At 32.6% G+C, this 25,614-nt stretch overlaps 1 long non-coding RNA gene across 1 annotated transcript; it reads right to left on the bottom strand.

Annotated features, from left to right (window-relative positions):
• Positions 1 to 703: 703 nt before the first annotated feature.
• Positions 704 to 25,460, bottom strand: LOC142318453 (uncharacterized). Its single transcript, XR_012754915.1, has 3 exons — positions 25,185 to 25,460; positions 20,403 to 20,654; positions 704 to 2,065 (listed from the first exon to the last, which is right to left on the bottom strand). It is a non-coding gene; the product is annotated as an uncharacterized LOC142318453 (long non-coding RNA).
• Between the last annotated feature and the right edge of the window lie 154 nt (positions 25,461 to 25,614).

Raw genomic sequence — 25,614 nt, 5'->3', positions numbered from 1 at the left:
TTTCCATCCTTAATATTATACAGTTATTTACATTTATTTTGCATAAGAAATTTTACATGATGTTTCATTTTATTTTTTTGGTTTTCAGTAAAAAATATTCTTTATCAGTAGTTTACTTTTAAAAAAAAATCGCAGAATACATGACACTCTTTTTTTCTGCAAACTTGCTGAAATGGTATGAAACGGACCGTGTAATTGTAGTAATAAAAGATTCATCAAGAATAAATTGCATTATACATTCAATTTTTTATTTACAGATGAAAAATAAAAGTATTATAACTGCATCTAACTACTAAGAACTGCCAGCCTCTGTGGTGTGAATGGTAGCATCTCAGACTTTCATCTGGAGGTCCCGGGTTGAGTCCCTGTCAGGCGTGGAAATTTCATACGCTAAAAAAAATTGTCATTCATTTCATCCTCTAAAGCAATACCTAACAATGGTCCCAGGGGTTAAAATAAAATTTAAAAAAACTACTAAGAGATAAATCATTTTAAGAGTACAATTTTTTTCTTCTTTATTTTTATTTCTTATATATAATGGACAGAATATATAATTTTAGTTTTATAATTTGTTATAAAATGAAATTTTAGTTTGTTTTTATTGTTTTATTTTTATCCTTATGACTTAATTCTGTTTTATAAAAATTTATTTATTATAACAATCCTAATGTCTACAAGTAAGGCAGTTAATTAATTTGTTTTTTATCAATTTGTTATATCACATTTAATTTATTTGTCACATTTCTTTAGATAATAATTAAATTTTCTTTATCTATTATCTTCTTTGTTTCAATTTTTACAAGCTGTCAATAGTACCACTGATGATGATTTAAAGGAGGTTTGTTTTCTCAACCATAAGCCCCATATTTCAAAACAAATTCAACCCCAGAATTTTTGGAGAGTCTTTAGAGATAGTTGCTATGTTATATTTTAGCCTGTGTTGCAGTTAATTGATGTTTCTGGGATTTGTGATGAAAAAAATATGTATATGTTTGCTTATGCCTAGTAGTTACAGAAATTAGTGAGATCCTGACCCCTGTAGGGGAAGACACTCTCCATTCCTAGCTTTTATGGGCTTTACCGGAGGTCATCTTTGAAACCTCAGCTTTTGACATATTCCAGTCCGCCTCATCCAGGATGCCACTGATGTAACTGCCACGAATGACATTTCCAACAGTGTACTACTATTTAATTAACTCAAAACAAAGCACATCTTACTGAGTCTTAAGTAAGACTGAAAGAATTGAACTAAACAAAGGAACTGAACTACCTACTGTAGAAGGTAAAAGCGATTTCAACACACAACACAAAACATAAAATATTACACATAACTATAATAACACAGTAACATAAAACAAAACAAAGAACAAAAATATAATTAATAAAATGAAACATCAACAAAAACAGAATAAAGAGAAATCCAAGCAAAGTTCTAGATATCCTCAGCAATTCTTTCCTTTGCTAAGTACACTATATAAAACTCTCCACTATCACCCATTCGGCCAGGCTCCAGTTTACACGGAGAGATCCAACACCGACCCGATAAGATCAAGCCAACAGATGGTCTCTGTGCATATTAACTCGTACTTCGAGCACTCATAAAAAATGTGGTAGGTTTCATCCAATTGTCCACACTGAGGGCACATCCCAGAATCTAACTGGCCGAATTTCTGCATTCTGTCCCTAAAAGCCCGATGCCTGGAAAGAAATTGCGTCACATGTTTATTAGGGTGTATGCAAGAGGTGTCTCATAAACCAACATTTGGAAAGAGATCATGCATGTAACGCCCACCCTCTGCCTCATCCTATACAGCCTGCCACAAACTTCTCTTCAAACGCCCATACTAACAGGACTGAATCTCCAGCCCTCCCATTACCTTTAGAAAACTTCTTAATCATTAATTGATCTTTATTCTTTCCAGCCTGTGAAGAACTGGGTGCACCTGCTCGTGACCCCTCATTCCCAGAAGAGGATGAATAGTCGTCGAGCCTAATTTCATTCATTCCCGTAATCTCCTCGCTAGGTTTAACCTGCTTGGACTTACCATTTTTTCCTTTATGATTTCTGAAATCATAAACACAACAAAATCAGTATCCTAAACAGTGTTAACTAATTAAAATTAAACAAAAACAATGTTTACAAACTATAAATATAAACACATAAAAACAATTGGCCAGTAACAAGCACATACACTGATGACTTTTTTTGTTCTATTCTCCTTCATTTACCCCGCCTCCTGGAGCCAGATTAAGCAACTAAGCATAACTCAGCTCACCTCAGGGGGTGGGGGTCTTCGCCTCAAACTACCTCGGCAGAACACAAGGTCCCGCTCAGGTAGCCAGGACTCAAGTCTTACAGTATATACCACACCTCTAATGAGAGGACTCCAATGGGGTCCCCTCACTAGGACTCCAGTCTTAATGCACTGCCTCTAATGGGAACCCCCAAGGGGATCCCCCACTGAGACTAAGGTCTTAGATTCCCTCCTCCAGAGGCGCTGTGAAGGAGCCCTCGTCCAATCATTGATGATGGATGCCAGAGCCTCCCACTCCTGGATGGGGCTGTCCCCCAGAGACACCCATCAGCACCCCTTCTTCACGTTGCAGGTGAAGCCTTGCTCTACCTCTGGGTTCATATCCATGCAACCGACAGGAAGGATACCAGCCTCTCGCTGGCAGTCCTTCCAAAGATGACCAGCCTCACCTGAGGTGAAACAGTGGCCACTATGGTCTGGCCCAGTACATGAACTGACCCTGTGGCCCGGCTTCCAACAGCAAAAACAAAGGTCGTCAAATGAACGTCTCATAATCCTACAACCCACCTATCCAATACGGATACGTCCATCAGCCAATAATTTATCCCCAGGATAAACGTTTGCCACTTTTTTTTTAGTGACCACCTGCGTTGCACATAGGCCGGTCGCATGGACATAACTTCGATCGACACTGACTCCCCCATGATTTTCCAAAACTCTTTAATGAATTCATTCTGATTGGTGAGTACATCCACATCCTTAATAAGGATGTGGACCTTCCTACCATTCCTTCCTGTCACAGCCATAGTGGTGCCCTCGACTTTCACAGAAATATCCTTGCCTATCTGTTCAGCATCACTGCTATTGGCCTGCACCCAGATGTGGAGGTCCTCACCCTAACCCTTACGCATGGAGAAAACCCCGACTTCAAGTAGATGTGTGGTATAAGTGAGAACGTGACGGATCCATAATCATGCACACACTGATGACATTGACCAATAGCAAACTCCATACAAATAAAGATTAACAATAGCTGTTAAAAAAAAAATAACGTCTACTTAATAAAAAATAAATGTCAGAAACTGAAGTAACATAAACAATAAAAGAAACAAATATACAACAAAACACAGTAGAACGTCGAAATATTGGTTTCAACCCCGTGTGTGCCGTTCAAAGGGAATTTGAACTAATTCAAATTCCCTTTGAACTAGCCTAGATACCCTGTCAGGCTATCTACGCAAATTAATATTAAATAAGACTAATAAAATATTTCAGAATCCCTAAAACAATTACAAAACCATAAACCAAATCATAGTGAACTACCAGGTTGTAAAACATTTTTGTATTAGAACACGACATGACTTGAGAACATTTCCTTTAACACACCCATTGTTGTCAGTGCAGTGTGAGCATTACCTTATATGACAATTATTTTTATGATGATGATGCTGTTGTTTTATAAATGCCCACAAAGTTTGATATAACACTCTGTAACTACAATTTTATCATGGTCTTCAAAGATATGTGGGTCTATGATTCTGTGATAAAAATTGTTGTTGAATTATTATTAGGATTATTACTGGACTATATAGAACTGATTATTTAAAATGTATTTATGACAGTGGAGTACATAATAGCATAGCCCACAAACTAAACTTTCAATTGACATAGTGTGTTATAGGACATTTCATATCAGTTGTAGAAGCTTTCCTTAGAAGCGTAGGAATACCATTGATATAACTCAGCATGTCTATTTATATTTCAGCATTCATCCCCATGGATCCCACAACTAGTAGAAAGACAACATATCTGTTGATTAAATAAATATTTCTCTTAACAATTAGATCAATAGCACTCAATTTTTCATGGATTAAATTACTGATTCTGCTACAACATACTATGAACTGTCATTTTAAGATATTGCACCAAGAGAACCTGCATGTTTTCTCAGTGAACACTATGAGATGGGTTCCCTAATTGTTTCAAAATTTTCTTCAGTTCTGGTGGAGTGATTTGAACCAAAAGATTTTATTGTTAATACAGAATCATGCTGATAGAAATTTTTAAACAGCATTTCTGTTATCTTTCTACTGGTTGTGTATCCATAGGGATGAATGCTGAAATGTGAATAAAAGACATGCTGGGTTCTATCAATAAATAGTATTGCCACATTTTTAAAGAAAGCTTCTACAACCAATGTAAAATATCCTTTAATAAAATATGTCATTTGAAATTTTACTCTCTGGGAACAGTTTACTCCCCCCCCCACCACTTCATATGGATACTGGCTTATTCTCATAGATGTTTTTAATAATCAGTTCTAAATATATAGAACACTCATAATGGTAATCTTTCAATTTTATTTAAAATCTTAAATTGTTAGATTTTATTTAAAATGTAAACTTTAAGATTTACCTTAAAATCTAAAATTTTAACTTATTTAGCTATTATAGTTTCAAAAGTGTTGTTTATCAGACAATATCTGCTTGTTATTTCTTCTTTTTTCGTTTATTTATTTCATCTATTTACTTATCTTCTTGCATTTATATATTTTTTTCCTCAGAGTCCACTGATTATGACTGTTTAACCATCAAAGCGGCCATTTACTTTTCAGTCAGTCAACATAATTAAACTTTGTATTCCATTCAGAATTTATAACAATAAAAATCCCACAAAATACATGGTATATAAATATTTACTTGATATAAAATATAAATTTTTATATATTTATTTTAATATATAAAATATAATTACATTAGTAAAACTTACGATATTAATTTCCAGTAACTAGTTTTTGCAGTATCCTACATCATCAGTTGTATTAAAATCAATATATATTACATTAAAACATAATATTTAAATTGTCGTCCTCTATGAATCATGAGACCTTGCCGTTGGTGAGGGGGCTTGAGTGCTCAGGGATACAGAGTAGCTGGACCGAAGGTGCAACCATATCGGAGAGGTATCTGTTGAGAGCCAGACTAAGGAATGATTCCTGAAAGAGGGCAGCAGCTCTTTCAGTAGTTGTTAGGGGCGTGAGTCAGGACGACTTAAACGGCCGTATCAACATCACTCAGTCCTCTGAGTACTGCGCAGCTGAAAGCAATGGAAAACTACAGCTGCTTTTTTTCCAAGAAAATGTGGCTCTCTGCATTTTCACATAGCAATAATGGAGGCGCCTTCCTTGGTAAAATAGTCCCCCGTTCGGATCTCCGGGTGGGGACTACTAAGGAAGGGGTCACCAGAAAATTAAAAAATAACATTCTACGAGTCGGAGCGTGGAATGTTAGAAGCTTAAAAAAGGTTGGTAGGCTAGAAAATTTAAAAAGGGAAATGGGTAGGACAAATGTGGATATAGTAGGAATTAGTGAGGTTCGGTGGGAAGAGGAAGGCGACTTTTGGTCAGGTGATTTTAGAGTAATTAACTCAGCGACAAATAATGGGCAGGCAGGAGTAGGTTTCGTGATGAACAAGAAGATAGGGAGGAGAGTGGAGTATTTCAAAACACATAGCGATAGAATCATTGTAATAAGGATAAAATCAAAACCTAAACTGACAACGATTGTTAACGTCTATATGCCTACAAGCGCCCATGATGATGATGAGGTAGAGTGTGTATACGAAGAGATTGATGAAGCAATTAAACACGTAAAAGGAGATGAAAATTTAATAATAGTTGGAGATTGGAATGCAAGCATTGGAGATTGGAATGCAAGCATTGGAGAAGGCAAGGAAGGAAATATAGTGGGTGAATACGGGCTGGGCAAAAGGAATGAAAGAGGGGACCGACTTGTAGAGTTTTGCACGAAGTATAATTTAGTAATTGCCAACACCCAATTTAAAAATCATAATAGAAGAATATACACTTGGAAAAAGCCAGGCGATACTGCAAGGTATCAGATAGATTATATCATGGTTAAGCAAAGATTTAGAAATCAACTCGTTGACTGCAAAACTTACCCTGGAGCAGACATTGATAGCGACCATAATTTGGTGATAATGAAATGTAGATTGGGGTTTAAAAACCTGAAGAAAAGGTGTCAGATGAATCGGTGGAATTTAGAGAAGCTTGAGGAAGAGGAGGTAAAGAAGATTTTTGAGGAGGACATCGCAAGAGGTCTGAGTAAAAAAGATAAGGTAGAAAATGTAGAAGAAGAATGGGAGAATGTTAAAAAGGAAATTCTTAAATCAGCAGAAGCAAACTTAGGCGGAATAAAGAGAACTGGTAGAAAACCTTGGGTTTCAGACGATATATTGCAGCTGATGGATGAACGTAGAAAATATAAGAATGCTAGTGATGAAGAAAGTAAAAGGAACTATCGGCAATTAAGAAATGCTATAAAAAGGAAGTGCAAACTGGTGAAAGAAGAGTGGATTAAAGAAAAGTGTTCAGAAGTGGAAAGAGAAATGAACATTGGTAAAATAGACGGAGCATACAGGAAAGTTATTAATTATATTTTGGGAAACATGGTTGTAATGATAATTAGAGAGGATTTGATGTTTATGAACCTTCTAACCAACTAATAATAATGAATGTTTTAAAATATTTACAAGTAAAAATTAATTTTACTTGTTATTAACACATATCAGATGCAGAAATCTCATCTTACATTGTAGATGCTAAGGATTTTAGTATCAATCTGTTGAAGTTTACAGTGCTCCCAGGATATATCATGAATAAATTAAATTTTCCTCACCATATTTTTAATGAAAAGTTATTTCTTTTATTGGAAAATTTTTTCTTATTATTAAATTTAATCTGTAAAATTGGATAGAAAATTGTAAACAAGTCGTAATTCAAAATGCTGGAGTATTGAAAAAGTTTTGCTCCCTAGACAGAAACATACAGAAACAGAAAACAAATTAAATTATCAACGTGATACAACTTGAATAAGTTTAATCAATTTTACATTCGGAAACCCGTAAGTTAAACATCTCTCTTCTGGTACTGTAAGTAGATTTGGATGAAATGTCTTGCTCATCCACATATCTACATATGATTACATATATTAATGAACCTTCAAAATATTACTTAAAGCAATTATTTTTTTTGTTAATGGGCTGATGAGATTTGTTTCATATAATGCCTTATTGGGAAACATAAAAATTTTTTCAGTTACAACTTCAGTTGGTGTGTGTGTGTGTGTGTGTGTGTGTGTGTGTGTGTGTGTGCGCGCGCATGTGCGTGTGCACACATGTATGTAATATAAATGTGGTACATATATGTTTGAATAAATTAAAAAAAATATTCTATACCTGCAGATCTTTAATTAATTATCCTATATTAAAGAGCAGTATTTGTTAACCCCATGCCTAACACACTCAGAATGTACTTATTTGAAAGTCAAATGTGAATTTCAAAAACCCCATGCCCAGAAGTTTCCTATTTTAGTTGTTTGGTGGTGAACTCTATTTTTTTTTTTTGGCACTTGCATTTTTTAATAAATTTAAAACTTGTTTTTTCATTACTGGTCTTAAATGCTGCTTTTTGGCTGAGCAGAGAGTTTTTAATCCAGCTTCAGGCAATCAGTATTGAATATTTGTCCTTTGTATATTTGTTCCATTGGCTGTTAGTTATTAATTTAAGTGCCTCATAAAAAATGTAAACATGTAATAAAGTATGAAATTTGTATGTATATGAAATATGAAAGAACGCTCACATGATAGGATAAGAATGATAGAATAAGTATGATATTAACCTACATATAGCTTTACTTGATTATATATGTTTATTTGACTTCAGATTTTTTTTTATTTTCATTGTTAAAAAAGTTAATTTCATTCTACACAGCATGGAAATAATTATTAGTAATAAAGTTATCATTCAGTGAAGCCATTAGTTTTATTATTTCAATATAAAGGTGTAACTGATTGGTTGTTCACATATAAATGTGTAAAAAATTAATTTATTAAATTTTTAAAGATATTAATTTGTTATTTATTATCTTCACAAAGTAAAATTCCATGTCACATTATTTCTTGTACATAACTAACTACAAATTTATTGTATTACAATTTTCTTAACTTTAATATATATTTTATTATGGCTTTCTCATTGTATAAAGAGCATAAGGAAAGTTTTGCAGTATGAACATCAGAGTAAGATCATCATAATCAGTTACAAGTTAGCACATTTAGACAAGAACTACATTATAGCAGCTCTAGTTACTGTCTCACTGTCATGCTTTTTATCTGTCAGTAAAAAGAGGTAATGATGTTGTCAAGGTCAAAAACTAAATACTAATTCTATGCTACAATTTTACATGTGGGTTAAGAGTTGGTCAGTGTTTAGAGGAAATGACTCTGTGCTTGGAGAGGATTATCCTGATTGTACAACAATATTTAGGTTGTACCAAAGGTTTGAAAGAGGAAATTTTGGTTTAGACACTCTAAACTCAGGTCAACCATCTTAGCGACTGAGGAAAAAATTGTTGCAGTATGAAAAATGCTTTAGACAGACAGGTGTGTGACCTACCACCAAATAGTGATGTCCTTTGACATTAATGCATCAGCAGTTGGTCTATTCTGCAAAATGACCTTCAAATTAGAAAACTTTGTACTCTTTGGTCTATATAACTTGACAAGCAGATAGTATGTCATGTTTCATGGTGCAATGAAATGCTGAAAAAGTTTGAAAACGGAAAATTTTCCAATGTGAACAGTATTGTGACAGGTGACAAAACTTGACCATACAGTTATGACGTTCCAACCAAGAATCAGAACCAAGTGTCAGTGTTTGTAGATGAGGAGACCCCTGAGGCTGTTAGAAAATCCAGATCAGTGAAGAAGAGAATAGTGGCCGTATTTTTTAGTATGAAAAAGGTTTTAGAGCAAATTGTGTTAGAAACTCAGAATACAGTTACAGAAAATTAGTATACCAAGGAATGCCTGCGTAAAGTTGTCAAAGCTCTGAAGAAGCTGCACCCAAACTCAAGGATGGACACATGATTTCTTCACCTCAATGATGCTCCAGCATACTGCTCCAAAGTTTGCTATGATTATTTGGCCAACAATGGAATAAAATTGTTAGAGCATCCTCCCTACAATCCTGACCTCACATGTGACTTTGCGCTGTTCCCCCAGGTGAACAACAGACTGAACGGAAGGCATTTTATGAGCAATAATGACCTCTTAAGGGCTTGGGATGTTGTATTGCCCAGATTAATGACAAAACATGTCACAGTTTCTTTGACGACTGGTTGCAAAGGATGGTGAAGTGTTTAATGTATATTGGAAATTATTTTGAAAAATATTAAAAAATAAAGTTTGTATTTTGAAATTTTCCTATTGCCCTTTGTTTTTTCAATTAAAAGATTAATGTTTAGAAACTGCTACTCTGAATCTAATTGTAAATCTAATGTGTAAAAGCATCATATAATAGTACTGTATACAGATAGGACTATTCAACATCAGTGATTAGAAAAAAATTAAATAATGATTTTCTTCTACTGAATAATGAACCCAGTAGAAATTTAATGGTATAGAGATTTCCAGTGATTCTCACATTATTAGAGTTAAATTAATATTTTCAAGTAAGATTTGTTTAAGATTCTGCATAAACCACCCCAAATTCCTTCATGTCAAAGTTGTATTTTTTCCTTGGGATGGAAATTTTTGGGTACCTTGAGTTAAAAGCTATTATTTTTTAAATATTACCTAAAGAAGATTGACTGGTTGCTGATTATTCTTAAATTATGAACTAGTTAAATTACTATCAAAAGTTGACAAATATAGGATTATAGAGGTTTTCTTATTTTATTTCTGTTTTACATAATTCATTTATTATTACTGTTATTAGTATGGATATTTTTTTCTTTTTACAGAAACATTGAACGACTCAAACTTTTTTATTCCTATTACATACACAACTAGTAAAGTAAAAAATTTTAAAGATGTACGTGTTGATAACTGGTTAACAGACAACGTAATAGTTTTTAAGCTAAAGGATTTAGGGAATAAAGATGATTGGATAATATTTAATACTAATATATTAGGCAAGTTATATATATTCTTTATACTCTGTGATTGTTCTGTAGTGAATCAGCATACTTTGATAATTTCCAGTAAATTATGTCCCTATACTGTTTTCTTGAAAAGTTATTTCTTCAACATGAAAGCTTTTTTATTACAAAAGGAAATTAATAATTGTTAAAAATTGTAATTGTTGTATAGTTGAAATATAAAAATTAATTTACTAATAAAAATAAATAATTTTTAACTTTCTGTTTTGTAGCAGACTGTAGATTTGTTTCAGATTTGTATAATTAGGTATAATTCATATATTTAAAGCTTACTAACGAGATGAGTTAATGTTGAAATTGCTACCTACTGTGAATAAAGTTAAATTTTTTATTTTTTTTAAAAATATAATAATAAATTGGAATTGTACAGTGAAATGTAAAAAAAAAGGATGCAATTGGTCAACTTTGAATCTTTTAATTTGTAATTAATTAAAGCATATTTATTTTAAAATGCTCGTTATTCATTATATTGTATGTAATACAGAGTGAACAAAAAATTATCCACATGTATGAGGAAAAAATACATGGAAACCAATATATGATAAACTTTATTAAACTTTAAAAAAGAAATAAATATTAAATACTTTATAACCTAGAGTAATGAACAATTAACTATTTACATTGCTTATTTTAATAAAAGTTTGAAATGTCCTCCATTTGCAGCTGCACAGCCATCAACACATTTATTCATGGTTGCACTTACTTTTTTAACAGATACAGTACTAATATTGAGTATTTCGATTTTACTGTTCTGTTTGAATCAGTCAGTTGTGCAAGGATTATTTCTGAACCCTTTTTCTTATTAAAAAATCCAGCTTTTTTATTAAAAAATCCAACATTTCCTGTAGTCTATGGCTAGCTATAGACTACAGGAAATGACATCCCTAAAGAATTCTTTTAGCAGCAAAATTTTGTTATTTTCTGGGTGGGCTGCCCATCATCTTACTGCAACCTACAGTGTATTCATCTTTATCTAGCAGCCCTATGAAGTCGGTTTTAATCTGTTGGTAGCACAGATGTTACTGTTTCCAAGAAAAATATTGGACACACTATTATCTTCTCAGAAACTGAAAATCATCTTTTTAAATGTAAATCCATGGAAAACATAAGGTTTCTCTACAGTCTGTTATCAGTTGTTTTGGGTGTTTACATAGCTATTTAGATGAATGCACACCATGTCACTAATGAAAATGTTTTCCACGAATCAAATATTGAAGCAAACAATTATAAATACATCATAAAAAATAAATAAAATATATTAAATGGTTTTTGTGAATCATCTGGATACATGTCCAGAAATTAAAATTAAAGATGAATGTATTGAAAACAATCAAACTATAAGAAAATACAGTAATATCACTGGAAAACCCATTTTATGTAAACCATTCATAAACACATATATATTCAGTGCAGTTTTAACATAATTTATTTACATGCTGAGAAGTACACACATCTAGTTAGTTACACACAGTTTCTTCAAATAAAAGTTATATATGCATTTACCTAATAAATGAATAACCAAGCACATGTATATAGTTTACATAAGATTAAAACAATTATTTCCACAAAAATAACTTCAACAAAAAAGTAGAAATTTTGATATTTATTTGTACATAAAATCATTATTTATTTTGTTTATGCACAAAGTAATTATTTATCTATCACTTACATGTAAAATTTCAAATAATGGATGGGATTATGAAAAAGGAAAAATATGCTGAAACAAAAAAGTTAGTACAGGGTAGAAGAAGGTGGAGAGCAGCAGCCATGCAGTACCTGCCCTACGGTGGCTGAACACTACGAATTGTAAAAGCAGAACACTATGAACACAGAACACAGAACACTATGAATTGTAAAAGCAGATAAATACAATGAATAAACAGATATTTCACCATATGCCAAAGTATTAATCTAGAATGAAAAACTGAGCTTCATTTCAAAGTGCTGTGCTATCAAACTCTGCCATGTATTACTGTTTTTTTCTACTAACAGCAATTTTATGCATTAAAAAATATTTTATTGTACTCAAAAGATATTTCTGAAAGAAATAATAAAATGAAATTTTTTTAGCAGAGGCTAAAGTAGAAGATAAGCAATAAATTTTTTTAATTGTATTCACAAAACTAATTTAAAAAAAATATTTTTCAAGTTATATGATACTGTTTCTTGATATTTTTTGTTACAGGAATATTACAGTGAACTAATTCAACCTTTGTATGCTAAACACAATTATTTTACCAAGTTTCCAGAATTCAGTCAGACACAAGATTTGTATAAACTTACAGTGTTTGCATTGAATTGGGCATGTTCAAATGATTTAGATGATTGTATTGATGATACTAAGAAACTCTTTCAAAAATGGAGACTTGGGAAAGATCTGGATATTTCTCTGAAGTTTGTGTTTATTAAAATTAATTTAACTTTTTCTGATATACAATTACAAATAAAATGATCTTGCTCTCTTACTGTGGCTTTACATAATGAAAAAATAAATAAATAAAAATATATATATATACACAGTGAATCATGAAGTTCTACCTGGACTTTCATACTCTATTCTGTTCATAAAAAACTGACAACACTGTTGTAGGACTTTCCTGTCATGCGGTTTCCTGATGCACGGCTTACACAAACAATTTAAATTATTTATTACTTTATTTAAATAAAATATTTTTTGTTTATTTAATTCAATGGATCTAACTAAAGGCCTCACACATACCATATCTCATTTACGCGGCAGTGGCGGTACTAGCGGCCACTTTAAATAAATTTTTATTCTTTAAATATTATTCATTTATTTAATTCTACTGCTCATCTTTGGTGTCACAACAAAGCAGACGACTACAGCAGTATAGTCCGGCTGCTAAGTGGGATGTGGGGTCTATAAGGGGGTGGCTGGGTTAAGACCCCACTTTGATGGAAAACAAATTTTTGGATTCAACAAATTGCTAATAGAAAAAACTGCCACAAAAAAGACCCACTGTTACTGACTTCTACAACATTTCAAAATTATTACTATTTTTTTTGGAGTGGGGGTGCAATTTAGCAAATACGTTTTACACAAAGATGTTTTTTTTTATAATTGTTCACAAAAATATTTTTTAAAATGGAACAAAAATCACCTCTTGTACTGCCTTCTAAATTCTTCAAAATTAAAACCTTTTTTAGGGGTAGGGGTGAAATTTAGAAAAATTTTTTTTTTGCAAAAGTTTTTTATGTTATTAATATTCTCAAAATTATAAAAAAAAAAAACATAACCTTAATTATGCAAAATTTGGATACGATTTCGTTTTCTCCTTGTATATCCATCCCCTGACCATCTGAATTGAAAATTTAATAACATCAATGTCCCTGTACTACACTATACTATTTTTATACTTGGCTATACTATTTCTATAATATAGAAATGTAGCCAAGTTTGATGAAAATCGGTCAAGTAGTTCTGGAAATATAAGGCGATTTACGCGCCAACATACGTACATACGTATGCAGTTTTTTGTGGAAATTTTGATGCCATTTTTTGGTTTTCTGGGGTCATTAGGGGTGAATTCGTCAAGATTCCGCGAAAACCGAGTATGCCCAATTTTGACCGATCACCATACTTTCCCTTTATAGCTGCTATGTAGACAGGAAAGTAAAAATATTCGTACTAATTCACGTAAACATATGTCTTAAAATGTTTTGCTAGTTAGGACTAGTGAAAAATTTCGCTCTGATTTCAGCTGCCCTAGTGAAATGAATTCATACTGAAATTTTTAGAATGTTAATTAAGGAGCACAATTAGTGATTGGTTGTGGTTTTTGACCTGAAAAATCGAATAAAAAAGGTCTCAAAACAGTATCTGCAGTAGTTTTTGAGAAATTTGGGATGAAACCAATAAATTGGGGTAAAAACCCCTATTTTTTTATGTTTGACAAACAATAACTTTGTTAAATTGGTAATAAACAAATAAAACTTTAAAACAAAACTTGTACAGAATTTAATTCTGAACAAAATGGTGTAAGATAATTGGAATAAAACAAAGAAAAGTTAGAACAATTATAATTTTATTTAGTAACAGTAAACTAGATCAAAGTGCGTATGTACCACTTTATAAAAATGTTCAAAAATGAACCCGCCATTTTCAACACATTTCTTGGCATGCTTCTGTACTGTTATTGTTGCTCTTTTTAGTTCTTCAGGACTGCACGTAAGTTGCTCAGGTGCATCCATATTGCAGATACTTAATTTCTCATGAGAATGTATTTTCGTTTTATATACAATAATATTCACCCATCCCCAAACGCAAAAGTCTTAAGGTGTTAGATCAGGCAATCTTGGTGGTCAGGAATGTTAAACAGACATCACTGTCTGTTCATCATGAACAGTCTGTCTGAATCATCATTTCTGAGGGAAATGATGATTTAAGAGGGTGGAAACAGCATAAGAGAAGTGGGGAGGCGCGCCATTGTGCTGAAATATACTTTGTGTTTCATTGCTAGAGGAACATCTTCAAGCAGCTGGTACGACAATTCATGAAGAAAGTGCAAGTAGACCTCAGTATTTAAGTGGCCAGGTAATGTGAACGGTCCAAACAGTTGATTGTGAAAAAGACCGCATTACATTGAGGCTATTCAGTGTTGAAAACTGCCATCCACCGTTTCAGGAGGGTTTACTTCAGCCTATGTATGCTCACTGAAGTTCTTGGCGCCATCTCTAGTGAAATTTTTCTTGTCAGTAAAACACAACATATTTGTAGAGTTGTCAATTTGTATTCCACTAGTTACAGAACTCCAAGCGAAGCGGACCGTCTCCTGGGTGTAGATGGTGATCTGGCAGTTTGTGATAAGGATAAAACTTGTTCTGTTTAAGTGTCCTCCAAACCATCGAATGCGAACTCCGATCTGCTTAGAAAGGACATCATACTGTTGCCTGGACTGCGCTGAACAGCACTGATAATAATTTCATCAACAGCATCGAGTTGGACAGATCGTTTTAAGCTAGAACAAATACTAGATAGTGAACCTGTTTGAGGGTTTACTTCAGCCTATGTATGCTCACTGCGTAAGTTCTTGGCGCCATCTCTAGTGAAATTTTTCTTGTCAGTAAAACACAACATATTTGTAGAGTTGTCAATTTGTATTCCACTAGTTACAGAACTCCAAGCGAAGCGGACCGTCTCCTGGGTGTAGATGGTGATCTGGCAGTTTGTGATAAGGATAAAACTTGTTCTGTTTAAGTGTCCTCCAAACCATCGAATGCGAACTCTGATCTGCTTAGAAAGGACATCATACTGTTGCCTGGACTGCGCTGAACAGCACTGATAATTTCATCAACAGCATCGAGTTGGACAGATCGTTTTAAGCTAGAACAAATACTAGATAGTGAACCTGTTTCCTGAAGACTGCGAAAGACTCACGTTTATTGTTTTGGAATCTGGACGTTTTATGTATTTATTACCCAAAGATATGTATTAACAAAGATACTGCACATAAAAAACAGGGGTTTTTATTCCAATTTATTGGTTTTCACCCCAATTTCTCAAAAACTACTGCAGGTACGGTTTTGAAACCTACTTTATTCGATTTTTTAAGTCAAAAACCACAACCAATCACTAATCAAATCAGCCGTTTAACAGTTGATTTTCGAAGTCATGATAGTTGGAGTTATATTAATCACACATCCCAGAATGGTTGATCTTCTTCTTTTAAGAGGATGAATGAGAATGATATAGTATGAGTGTAAATGAAGTACAGGCTCAGTTGGACCATTCCTGTCCTGAGATATGTGGTTTTTGAAACCAACCATCAAAGAACACCGGTATCCACGATCTAGTATTCAAATCCGTGTAAAATTAACTGACTTTACTGGGACTTGAAAGCTGGAATTCTCGAATTTCAAATCAGCTGATTTGGGAAGAAGCGTTCACCTCTAGACCAACCCGGTGGGTTCAGAATGGTCGACTTCAGTCTGTAAAAACTACACATAATTTACTTCTCATACATACGAACATCAGTTCTTTGGGTGGGGGTTGCTTATTGTTCACTAGTTGAACAAATCGTAGCGTACACATTAGGAAAAAAAAAAAAAAATATATATATATATATTGGATGATTCAAAAAGGTCTTCACATCTGTAAAAGCATGTAAAGATTTATTGAGACAATTTAGAGATCCGGTTAAGGTCTCATTTCGTAGAAAAATGGTTCGATATGGGTTCCATTTTTAATGCAACATATATCCCACCTGAGGTCGATTTCATTCTAGACTGTAGCTAGCAAGTCAGGCATTACATCTGCAGCTGTAGCGTTAATTCTAAGTCTTAGCTATACAAGATCAAAAATGGTGACATAAATCCGATCTTTAATGAAACTCCACAAGAAAAAATCCAGCGGGGTCAAATCTGGGAAGTGAGGTGGCGATGCACGACCGATCTGGGAATCGAGTATCAGAAAATCTCGGACTTCTAGGTGGTAGTGAGATGGTGCGTATTGCTGATAGTAAATGGCGTCCATATTGGTAATCATCGTCAACTGAGGAATTAGAAAATATTGAAACATGTCCAGATAAACGCAACCACTTACGGTTGCCTCCTGGAAGAACAGCGGGTCGTATAGTCTTTCTTTGCTTAGGGCACAAAAAACATTGACCTTAGCTCTATCATGAATGTGCTGCAAAGTTTCCTAAGGGTCTTTGCAACAATATAATTGGCAGTTATTCACCTTGCCACTGATGTGTAACACTGACTCATAAAATTAAATTGTCTAAAAATGAGTAGTTTCTGCAATTCTATCCATCAATTTCACTCAAAACTGCAGCCGAACAACTTTGTCGTCATCTGTATTGTGTTGATCCATGTTCAGTTGCATGGCCTCAATTGTGTAATCGTTTACGTAATACGTGCCAAATAGTCGTTTGTGGAATTCAATCTCGTCAAGTTGATTTCTTCGGACTACGAAGAAAACTTTTTCTGAGTTGTTCCACAGCAGCTACAGAGACTTTTGATCATTCTGGTGAATTTGTATGTCTCAGCAGATCAACCTTCAACGAAGGTTTGGTGCAAAGAGTAAATTGTAATTACACTGAACTGCAGTTGCTGCCTGCAAATCGCAAAACCAAAACACACAGGTATCCATTTTTAACAACACTAGTGGCCGAGTTCGTGACTGATCAACTACGCGAGTCAGTTTAATGTATTTTGCTCAAGTTATCTCAATATTTGTAACTTCGAGTCTTTCTGTGTTTTAAAAGTAGGCTGCTAAATTTAAACGCGGTCATACTTCTATTCAAGTTGATGAACGATCCGGACGCCCGAAAATCGAATCGATATGATCGACGAAATGGTCATAAAAATCCATAATTTCATATTAAATGATAAAAAATACGTAAGATTAGTGTCTACTACATTTTGCACGACGTTTTGGGAATGAAAAAACTTTCGATGGTGCCACGTTTATTAACAGTCGGTCAAAACTCATACTGAACAGTTCTAAAGGTCGTTTATAGAGTTTCTTCGATGTTTTACAACAGTAGATGAAACTCGAAATTACCATTACCCGCCAGAGATTAAAAATTGGTGGGTGACGGTGAAGAATTATTCCAAAGAAAGTGAAAGTGGTTCCATCTGAAACTATAAAAGGATACTTTTCAGTTTAATCGTCCACATTTTACCAAAAAGAAAGTGCTTCTTACCATGATATATGTATGTCTCGGATTGTTGCTGGAAAAATCCATGAACTACGCTTTGAAGTACTTACACATGCACCGTATTCGCTGCATTTGGCTCCCAATGATTATTTCATTTTCTCAAATTTGAAGATTTACTTCAGACGAGATGAAAACGTAGACAACACTTATTTTCCAGAATGGAGAAATCATATTTTACTGAGAGTACTCGTTAGTCTACTTGTAGCAGATTGTAAATGGGAAATGTAGCTTTAGAATGGGAAAATGTATTATTTGTTTTTTTAGCCTAATTTTTCTGAGTAATTTCCTTACATTTTTACTTGAATGTGATTAAAATATATCAGAATTATATTTGGCTTGGTCATTGTTTCAACAGTTATGACAAGAAAAATTTGGCTTGGTCATTACAGTTATGACAAGAAAAATAATTCTTAAAAATGCCGACATTGGCAATCACTTAAATTAAACATCGAAATCAATACATGTGTTAAATATATATCTCCTGTTTTTCTACGCGATTGTACAAAAATGAGTGTAATGCATTTAGGGTGTATGTATGTATGTATGTTCCACCGTATAAACTCAACTGCTGAACCGATTAAATTATGACCCTGCGTTGGAATCCTTACGTTACCGGAAGTGTCATAGGTTATACATTTATTTATGTGAATGTTTAAATAAATTTAAAAAGTTATGCGGTATACAAAATGTCACCCACACGCTCTTTAGTTATATTAATGAGTAATATTTTTTTCGGCAGTCGCGTTTTTTTATTTGTATAAAAAAAAATTTAGGTTTGAATTACAAAAAAAAAAAAAAAATAGCTTTCTTTTTCTGTTTAGCCTCCAGAATCACCGTAAGATACTACTTCAGAGGATCATAATGAATGTAAATAAAGTGTAATCTTGTAGTCTCAGGTTGACAGTTCCTGAGATGTCTGGTTAATTGAAATCCAACCACCAAAGAACCCGATATCTCCACGATCTAATATTCAAATCTGAATAAAAATAACTGCCTTTACTAGGATTTGAACCTTGGAACTCTCGACTTTTGGGGAAAAACCCAAAGATAGTGCGGAACGATTATTAAAATGGCTTGGAAAAAGAAAACTGTAAAAGACATGTTTATATAAATATAAAAAATAAGTAAAATATTATAACAGCAATTAATTTATTTTTATTCGTTATACTACATTAAAAATACTCAATTTTATTTATAAATACTGTATATCGATTATTTAAAATATTTGATTTGAAATACTCTATTAATTATTATTATTATTATTATTAACTTCCTTATTAAATATTTAGCATTTTCGCAGCATCTAGTAATATTTTTTTTACAATCAGAATGGCCATAATTTTAGATTTTAAAATGTTTGTAAATCAACTCAATTTTTGAGTTTTCCTTATTTTCCGATTTATTTGTAATATTAGCTGTTTGTTTTATAAATTCACAGTTTTCTTAGTAATATTAGCTAAATTTATGCAAAAGGCGGTCCGTTATAATGTCTGCACAGTATAATGAAATTAATAAAATATAAAATTTTGTATGGCTGTACAATTTGTTAACATATATGTATATTAAACAATTTTTACATTGATTCTATTTCCTGTTATTCCAGGACCCAAATTCAAATCCAATTTATTTATTAGTTATTAATCTATTCTAGGTTACAGAATAACTGCACAATGACATGATTCAAAAGTACTCTGCAGCGATGCCAAGGCATCTGTGCACAGTCCAGCAATTATTTGTAAATTTGTACAGAGTCAGGCCAACCACTCCTGACACGTGTGGCTAGTTGAAACCCAACTACCAAAGAAAATCCATATAAAAACAAAACCTTTGCAAGGACTCGAACCTTAATACTCTCTACTTCAAAAATCAGCTGATATTGTGATGAGTAGTTGATAGTGTAGATGCTGAAAATGAAATGAATGTTTTATCAGTATTAGCTTTGCTTAACTGACGGATTTCTTTATAAATGATTAGCCTGAATATAAGGACAAGGAAGGAAAAATAGAGAAAGAAAAAAATTGTGAAAGTCTGAACTGAATACACTGAATCAAATTTGACTTTCAAATTTGTTTTTTCAAAAGTTTATAATTCTAAATAAAATTATTTAACTGAAATGTTCTGATTCATAAATTAAATAATTTAGTACGTTAGGTATTTTACATGCCACAACTTGTACAAAAAAGTTGACATACGATGAAAGTTATTGACATATTCAGAATAATAGTCAGAAATAAAATAATAATTTCTTTAGTTAATTTAATATTCTTGATGATACTTCAGTTAATATTTTGCCAAGTAGAACGCATATAACATGTACTTTATAAGCATTTACAATAAATACAGTGGTTTAGGAACTACATATATCATAATTTACACTAGGAAAAATGAATAACAATAATGTATTTAGGAAAATTGCATGTACTGACAAATAATACCTGTACCTTTTAAAATCTTGAAGGTGTATTCTGGATGTTGAGAGGTGACCACGTCTCCTAACATCTAACACAGAACCTGTGTCTGTTAGCTTCAAGTGGCAATACCTTATGGTCTTTGAATCTACCTAGGCACAAGGTCCTTCCACACTTTGCCATCATCTCTGTACTTGTACCACAGACGGCCATACTTTGTACCGAGATCTCAGCTGAGCCTGCTCATGCAAGGTTAGACGTTGAATCATGGTCCGCCACTGATACCTGCAATGACATAATAGAGATATCATGTAATATATTCTATCAAGTAAGGAACATTTTTTTTTTATTAAAAAATTTTCAGTAGGGAATTAATTCCCGCCCATCTGGTATACAAAGTATGTAGAAATACATATGTACATTTCATTCTTTGCTACATCTGTAAGGCTAACATATTTGTAAGAGCAGTTTTCTATTACACATCATCACACCTTTTTCAGTTTAATAATAAATATTTAATCTTATGTTGGTTTTCAATACCTTCTTTAAAAAAAAATTGTGGACTACTGGAGTATCTCTTGGACTGTAATGTTAATCAATCAGTTATGTTAGTGGATATGGAATTATAACAATGATTTTGGCAAAAGTTAAAAGCTCCATTTTCAATTACAGTCTAAAATTGTATTTTGCACTTTCTTAAATGTTTCTAGTTCTTTATTTAGCTTAGGTGTAGAGCTCACTTTGCTAAATTCACTGTAAAAGTAGCGATGTCTACTGTTGACAGAATTACTAAAATTAATGAAGTTGATTGTCATCATTATTTATTAATGATCATAAGACAACCCTGACAGCTTATATTTCATCTAAAAAATTATTGTAAATTTGTCTGATCTAATGGGAATAATCATATTTTTACAAGAGGTTATCTCTAAATACTGTTTCATTGTAAAAAACATTTATTTTGAAAACTTTATAAATATTTTTTATTTCTCTCAAACTACATACTTTATACTACTTTTCTATATAATCGTCATATGACTTAACAGCATCACTCAAAAATGCTTTCAATTTCCCAAACAAATTATAATCTGAAGTTATTAAGTCCGGACTATATCGTAGGTGATCGTTGATCGTAAATTTCCCATCCAAATGTACTCAGTAAATCACGTGACCGACCCGCAACATGTTGACGTGCATTCGTGCAGCAGGACGACGCCGTCCGTCACCCGACCACGACGTGGTCGGGTGAGTTTTGTATAGGATTCTGCATTTATAGTCGTTCTACGTGGCATGAAATCAATCAGCAGTATGCCAAATCAGCTTGCGTACAAATGCTGTGGCTTGACATTTGTTGGTCTGGTTGGTAATTGAGGATAACGCCATTCACTTGACTGCCGTGTAATACGAAATCCATGTTTCACCGCTGGTAACAATTGAATTAAGGTATTCGTCATCTTTTTCTGTGTAGAGCATCAAAAATTCCAAAGCGGATCCCATTCGGATTATTTTGTGATGTTCCATTAAGATGTGGGGCACCCGACGTGCACTGAAGCCTAAATGGTCATGAACAATGCGACCGATAACAGCTCTTGAAACATCAGGAAAAAGAAAGGCCAGGTCGGAAATCGTTGAGCGACGATCTTTTCTGATTTCATCATCGACGCGTTTCAACAAGTCCTCGGTGATTATCGAGAGCCTTCCCGAACATTCTTCATCATACAAATTAATCCTGTTATCTCTAAACCTTTCACACCATTTTCGGAAATTTCTTTCACTCATTACATTATCACCGAACACAGCAATCTATGAATTTCAGCCGGCTTAACGTTTTGATGTTTTAATGTATGACCACGTATTTCACAGCCGGCAGCAACATCGATTTTCTTTTTATTTTAAACGTAATAATTCACATATAATCAATAATCTAAAGTATAATATACTTTATATTCATCCAAATTTCACATTAAGATTTTAAAGAAGTAAAGGTAATAAGTAAAAGCTTCAAATAGAATTCCAGACGAACCATTACTACAATATCATATGTTCGACTTAGCTGTTTAAAATTGTTATGGGTAGTAGAGGCTACTTTTAAAACTTCAGCTTGATTGGTGTATCCGTTTCTGAAATACCACTGTAACTCATGATACAAATGTCCAACCAAATTTAAAAAAATTGTTATAATAATAATAAAAGAATAATTAAAATAAATTCAAATAATAAAAAATATTAGTAAAATAAAAGAAAGAAAAATTAAATTTTAAATCGAAATAGAAACAGGACAACATTTTTTAATAGAGCACACAATTTTATTAACTTATGAAAAGAACGTTCTATTTTGAATATTTTTTCTCTTCTCAAAACCTGTATGCATGTTATTCTCTACATTCTTCTGACCAATTCATTTTTCGTTGTCTTAAAGGTGTTAAGATATGAAATCAAGTAGTGTATTTCTTCTTTATTCTTGTAAGAATCCTGTGACTGTAATTTTCTTCTTTCTAACAATATAGATTGTTGTGACGTGTATTGTTTAGTTCAAAAAGTCAATCAACTTATGGGAAAATGAGTAAGTTACAGTAGTTGTAGAAAGTACCAACCACCAAAGGACACCGGTATCCACAATCTAGTATTCAAATCCGTGTAAAAATAACTAATTATACTAGGAATTAACTAGCCGGTCCTATCCTTTGGATTTCCAAGAATCCCAGATTTGATACCTATATAAACTTCTACGGGGATACGTTGACAACATTATCTTCAGTGAAAAAATCATGGATGTACAACGTTTAAGACCACGGATTACTGCTGCTATTACGAAAGGCCGAGATGCTACCATTCCATCACAGAGCTCGGAAAATTATAATATTAATGTAACATCTGATTACAGTGTAACGATTCATCAATCAACAACTAACAAATAAAAAAAAACACTTCCGTGTTATCTGGAGTCGTACATGATGATCTTAACTAATTTTGGGGTGCTGAATTCAAAAAATTCACACCTCACATCTCAGATTTTAGATGCATAAGATTTATTTACTAATAATAAATGCAAAATCACTGTGAAATCAATATTTAAGAAAATATTAAAATTTGATTAAATCAAATTAAATTTGATTTAATCTAGTGCTAGTTCGTTTCATTTCGGTATACATCCTACATCCCTAACAATTTATTTTACATATTCCAAATGTTGCCTGCCTGCACAATGCTTTCCTTCTACCTGTCTCTTCTTTTAACTATATTTTTCCAAATGCTTCTTTCTTCATCGATTTGTCACAACACCTCTTCATTTGTCACTTTATCCACCCGTCTGATTTTTGACATTCTCCTCTAACAACGCATTTCAAATGCTTCTAATCTTTACTTCTCAGTTACTCGATCGTCCAAGTTTCACTTCCATATAAAGCTACGCTCCAAACATATACTTTTCAAAAATCTTTACCTGATGTTTAAATTAATTAATTTTAAAATAACAGTTTCTAAAAATTTAAATCATTGGAAATATGTTTAAGAAAACAGTTTTTAAAATTTTAAATCACTGGAATTGTATTGCCTTTTATTTTTAAAATATGTTGACAAACATTTTCGCTTGTACGATGTCCGATCAGTTTCTCTAAACAAAACCCAACATTAGTCACTCATAATTCCAGGATCCCATCTTCCGTTGTGCCGATACTACACGGTCAGAATATCCTGAGGGAACGATCTCCTTGCTCATCGCTGAAAGAGCGCTAATTTTCAGGGAAAAGTCTAGGTGGGAATGTATGAAATTAATTGTTTAACTGTTTTCTAACAGTTTTAATCTCTTTTTGTTGCCTAAAAACCATCAACAACTTCTTCCATGCAGCTAGTTGAGTTCTTAAGTAGAGTTTCTTGATTTGCAGACCAATAAATATACCCTCCAATATACCCCTCAATTCAGGAAAAATTATCTTTAAATGATTAAATCCTTGTCCATCTTTGTCTAGTCCTTTTATGAAATGTTTCATGAGTCCGAGTTTTATGTGAAGTGGTGACAGTATGATTTTTACCACTCTTTAATTAATGATAAACGCTTTACATTTTTTTCACCGGCCACAAAGTTCTGTCAAAATCGCCAGTTCTTTACTTGGTAATTTTTTTCAGCTTATTTTTATAAAATGGTAGTTATATCACAGATTTGCTTCCTGAATAATGTTTGGAACCTCAGTACTACACATCATTGTTAGTGGCAATTGTCATAAAACTTTGTTAGAAAACCCATCCACTATGGAATTTGAGTACCCAGAATTTTAAATGTGATTTGTGTTCTGTTTCTTGAACTAATATATTATTTATTTTAAATTTATATAATTTAATTCACTTTATCTGCAGGTGTAAAATTTACATGTCATTTTATTATTTCCAGTTTTCATGAGGTTACTTGCAAATGATAATTCTGAAATTTAGTGTAGGTCCTTGTAGAATACTATGATTTCACTGAATGTTCAATTTTGTAAAAGAATGAAAGTGAAAAGTGTCTTCATGAATGAATTATAACTTATACATCAAGGGAGAGGAAAACACTTGTAAATTTTAGTGTGAAAAATCACATGTAATGTTGTAAACATATACTATAAGTATTTAATTTATATGAGAAAATTCTCATCTTTTTGCTATTGTGGCATGTGTTCCATTTTTAGGATAGATTATTCCCTACAGTCATGTTAAAAAATAGATCTGTAAATTTCTTGATAATATTGATATTGCCGCTAGATGTACCATAATTTCTTTATTGTAATGTATTAAATTAAGCCTAACTGAATTAAAAAGAATAAAACTAAGAATTTGTCTTACCTATATAGTGATAATGTACTATCGGTAGAAACATCCACATCTTCAGATCATTCACTGGTTTTCACATATTTTCAAATTTACAGGCAGAAGACAAACAGTTGAAAGAAATTAAAAAAATTCTAAGTCTGTCTGTGGACTGAAGATAACAATTTTTTCCATTAAGGAATTTATTGATAAATGATCCAGGAACAACGCAATTCCACCACATTTATCAGTATCAAAAGATACAAAAAATCAAATATGCCATTTATTAACTCATATCTTATTGAAAACTGAGAAAATATCTGGACAGATAAATAGAATAATTTTATCATATCAGTACTATGATAAATATTTCAACAGAATAATTGTTTTCATTTAAAATTAAATTTCTTATTTGTATTTATGAACATAAAAACTACATACCTGTATAAAGAGAATAACATTTTTA

Source organism: Lycorma delicatula, chromosome 1 (genome assembly GCF_047948215.1).
Source record: "Lycorma delicatula isolate Av1 chromosome 1, ASM4794821v1, whole genome shotgun sequence".
Lineage (NCBI taxonomy): Eukaryota > Metazoa > Arthropoda > Insecta > Hemiptera > Fulgoridae > Lycorma > Lycorma delicatula.
Note: the sequence above shows the minus strand (reverse complement) of the source record. Positions and strands in the feature narration are given on the sequence as shown.